The 4822-nt window shown below is 35.6% G+C and overlaps 1 non-coding gene across 1 annotated transcript; it reads left to right on the forward strand.

Moving 5' to 3' along the window:
* The first annotated feature begins 911 nt into the window (after positions 1 to 911).
* LOC117725011 (U1 spliceosomal RNA) lies at positions 912 to 1076 on the forward strand. Its single transcript, XR_004608878.1, has one exon. It is a non-coding gene; the product is annotated as a U1 spliceosomal RNA (small nuclear RNA).
* Positions 1077 to 4822: the final 3746 nt, after the last annotated feature.

Below are 4822 nucleotides of genomic sequence, written 5' to 3' on the forward strand. Positions count from 1 at the left end.
CATCCTTGGACTCAGCTGTCCTTGCAACTGCCTTTTTAAAATTCCATGTTTTTTTTTCTGCCTAATTCCTGAAGGCTAGTTGTAGATATGTTCTGGTAGGTAAACTCTGAATAGTGGTCTGCACATTAAACCTCAATGATATCCCTAAAATTCTCCCAGAGAAACAAATTCTGGAATAACTTTTATATCTGAACTTCTTCTGTACATATTTTTTTATAGAAAATGACCAAGGGCGATAATTTTTTTAATGAAATGTATGTTTTCAATCTGTAACATGGAAATTTATTATATCAAATTTCCTGTAGGAGGTAGCACAAATGAGGTTGTAGTCAAAGCCTTTCTAATATGCAGTAAGGGTTACCTCATTAGACTCAGACTCCTTAAACATTATTCATTGCAAACGTTTTAAGAACTGGCCCTATATTTGAGAGACAGTTTCCAAATCCCAAAATAGCCTGAAGATGTGTCTCCATATAGTTTAGGCATGGGATCAAATTAGAGAGCTAATTCAGAGGTGCTATTTATGATGAATGCTGTTTTGTCTACCTGCAGTTCTGGGCCACCAGCTTTACCTCTGATATTGAGTAGTTAAAACTAACATACAAGTGTTCTGCGCTGGTGGTTACCGCAGATAAAATACTGAGCCCTGGATGAACATCCCTAGCTAGTAATTCTTGATTACACAGTGTTACTGAGAGAATGAGAAAAGGAGATGTACGCAAACATCAATTCCCTAAAGGCAAATATAGGGGTGGTTTCCTATGAATGTTGTGATAGAGTAAGCTGAGTGTGATTACCCTGGGAGAAGACACAAGTCCTGGATGGGGAGATAGCTGAGATACAATGCCTGCTATGCAGGTAGAAGACCCTGAGGTTTATTAGCCAGAACTCATGTAAAATCTGGGTATCACATACTAACCTGGCACGGGAGATATCATGATTACGAATGTGGTTTCTCTAGGGAAACGATTGTTAATTGTACTCTAAATGTGCTGTCCACTGTGATTTTTCACAAATGTAGGAAATTCAACTGCATAATTTGTGGTAGTGGAAGACTGCATTCATTCTCTCCCCTGAGGTGGTTTGGGGGTTGGAGGATCACAAGGAATGTGAAACTGGGCATTGTAGTGCATGCATCTATAATCCCAACCCTCTCCAGCTCTCCAGCAAGACAGAAAGTGGAATATAACAATAGCTGGAAATTCAAAAGCCAACAAGACTGGAATACATAGAAATGAGGTAAAAGTAAAGGACCATCGTTCTAGATTGTCCTCTGACCTCCACATGTGTTTCATAGAGTTCCATTAAAACACACACACACACACTCAAGGTAAAACATAAAAAATAATTCTTAATTAAAAATTTCAAATATTTTTACGTTATAGTCTACTCCATAAATTTTCTCTTTGTTGATTTAAGTCTATATCACCACTGTGTATTGAACTATATTCAAAAGAACAAAATCTCTCCTGAGATTTTAATCCTTCTAAAAATTATTGAAATTTGTGATAACTTGGGGGATGGATAGAAGAATATTATAGATATTTCTTAGGGGGGATGGACAGAAGAACATTATAGATATTTCTTAAAAACTGAATGATCAATTGTTTGTTGATGGAGAAAATTGTCTTTCATGAACTTGCTAAGAGTTTTAGGATTTATTAATAGAATCACATCTTCAATCTGAAAAGCTTCCTATACACACATACAGTCTCACGCAAATATTCACTGTATTATAGCACTTTGAACAGAAATATTATTCTGTTTAGTATGCCTTTGCCAGATAACTACGTAATCACACTCAGCTTACTCTATCACAACCAACATTCATAGGAAACCACTTCTATCTTTGCCTTTAGAGGATTGATGTTTGCCTACAGACGCGGGAGGAGGCGAGCGGGAGTAAGCGGGATTCGAACACAGAGAGACAGCGCAGAGGGACCCGTGCCCTCTACAGGCGGACGCCTTATGGGCTATGCCACCGCTGGTTTGCTTTTGCTTACATATGTAATGAGCTCATAACGTCTACATGTGGCAGTACTCAGACTCCTTCCTTCCTTCCTTCCTTCCTTCCTTCCTTCCTTCCTCCCTCCCTCCCTCCCTCCCTCCCTCCCTCCCTCCTCTCTCTCTCTCTCTCTCTCTTTCTTTCTTTCTTCTTCTCCTTCCTTTCTTTCTTTCTTTCTTTCTTTCTTTCTTTCTTTCTTTCTTTCTTTCTTTCTTTCTTTCTTTCATTCTTCCTCTTTCCTCCTCTCATCTTTCTATACTGAAAGAGTAAATCTTTTTCCATAGATTTTCTTAGTTACAAACTCTGTAAAAACTTACCTAATATAAAAATGTTCATGATTATTGATGCTACTGCACAGAAAATACAGTGTTATATTGATGTGCTCTGGAAAATTGAGGAGTTAAGGAATAGATCATCATGTTTTTCTGCCCCTGACCATAATCATAGCAAGAAACTCTTTTAGTACTGCTTCATCCAGTGTTTCAGAACACCCTAGAAGCCTAGGACTGAGGCATGTGACCTCTCATCTGGACAGATTAATTACTTACACAGCAACACAACAGAAGTGCTTATTTCCATGTGTCATTTCTTTTATAAGGGCTGCTAGTCACAAATTTTTACATCTTAATTTGTTTTCAAAATTTGGCATTGAAAAAACAGTATCATCTTTAAGTAAAAATAAGCTGTCCTTGTTTGCTTAGAAAATTAGACATTTATTTCAGATGTTAGTTTTAACAAATCATAAATTTAAGGTCTTCTACTGGTTGAATGAATAGCACTTTCAAAATGTGCTTTCTACTACCAAATGTTTGCTTGCCTTGATGATATGTCTGATGATCCCTGAAAACCTTCCCACATATATTCATAAACACTACAGCAATTTCTGTACTGTTTGTAATAGCATTCGCCACAATGTATTAATGTTAAAGTGTTTCTATGAAGTATAGCTTGCTAAAAGTTTGAAATTTAACAATTTACCAAGTGAAATAAAAACATATGCTGGTGACAGAAAACAAAAATAACCACAGTAACTTAAACAAATGTAAGTAGTTAATTGTAATTTTAAGACACTCATGTAAATAGACATCATCCCAATGTTATGATCAAATTGCTAAACATTTGGGACTTTATGGAAGTATACTTGTGCAAGTCATGCTTGTTTTATAAGTCAGACCAGGATTTTTTTTCTTTATTTGGGACTGCCATTAAATTAGTTATGATGCAAAGCACAGACTCAATTGAAATGCTTAAAAAACATAATTTCCAACTTGAAACCAAAGCTACTCTTGATAACAACAGTGTCTAATAATAAGGATATTTTCTCTGCATTCATCAACATAAATTTGAATGCTTTCTATAATACTGTGAACTCTCATTTCCCAAAATTGATGCAAGAAAATGATTTCATTCCTCATATATGTAGCCAAGTACCATGCTAGTTAGAATGACATTTAGGTCCTCCTTGAAAGCAATTTGCAGAGATACGGCGGACAATTTCTCCCCCCTCACCACAGTTCCAGCCAAAAGAGAAACTGTCTATATAGGAAGACATTGAAGAAAACTTAGAAGTTGTGATAAGGATGCTGAAGTGCAGCTCTTCACAGTTGATGGCTTTTAGTGAGTATGTGATAGAGAAATGAATCAGTTATCCTTAAGGATCTGGCCACTGGGAGTTTGATAATTGTCCAGTGAGTATATGGGCAGTACAAATCAGACTTTTTTTTTCCTGTTATTTCTCTTCTTTTCATTTGAGGTAGATCATAAGGCTTAGGGGTTGACCTGGTAGGACTTGCTAGTTAATGGGATGGAAGACCATGTGAAATTTCTAAATAATCAATAAAAGTATTACTTTAAAAAGTAAAAGGTCATTAGCATCAATAACTACCAGCAATGTACAAATTGAACCACAAGGAGATAGAACCTCATATTTTCTGGAATACCTGTTTTCAAACAGACAAAATATATCAAGTGTTGTGGAATATATAGAAAAAAAACTTTTTTTATTGGTAGCAGAAATATAAAATGGAATAGACATTTTGGAAAATACAGAGTCCTGAAGTAATTACAAATTAAACAAATGAATGCCTCGGTAATCTCTTGTGAGGGTATAGGAAAAATAACAGAATTGGCAATTCTTTCAAAGAAGCTTCTTTGCTTTCATGCTTATTTGAGTTATAATAACTAAGGTAGAGGAACAATGTAAATGTCCATTAATGGATAAGATTAATAAATGGGACCTCATGAAACTTAAATGCTTCTGTAAAGCAGAGAATACCGAAACAGCAGCCTACTGTTTTGAGAATGGAAAAAAAAAATGTTCACCACCTCCATATATGAAAGAAGGTTAATATCCAAAATATATGAAAAAAAATCAAGAAACAAGATATCTAAAAACCAAAATAATCCAATTAAAAATGGAGTACCGAACTAAACAGATAATTTTCAACAGATGAAGCTCAAAGGGCCAAGAAGCACTTAAACAAATGTACATCTTTAGCCACCAGGGAAATGCAAATCAAAATGATTCTAATACTCCATCTTACAACTGTCAGAATGTTGAAGTTCAAAAGCACAAGTGACAGCTCATACTGGCAAAGATGTGGAGTGAGAAGAACACCTCTCCATTACTGATAGAGGAGCAAACATATGGGATCGACCTACTTCAACACCCAGGACACTTGCTTAACTATGTTCATAGCAGCTTTATTTGGAAATAATCTAGAAGTCTCTAAACTGAAGGACGGATATAGAAAATGTGGTACATTTACACAATGGAGTATTATTCAGCTGTTACAAAATGACATGAAATTTGTACAC

This window comes from Arvicanthis niloticus, chromosome 20 (genome assembly GCF_011762505.2).
Source record: "Arvicanthis niloticus isolate mArvNil1 chromosome 20, mArvNil1.pat.X, whole genome shotgun sequence".
Taxonomy (NCBI): Eukaryota; Metazoa; Chordata; class Mammalia; order Rodentia; family Muridae; genus Arvicanthis; species Arvicanthis niloticus.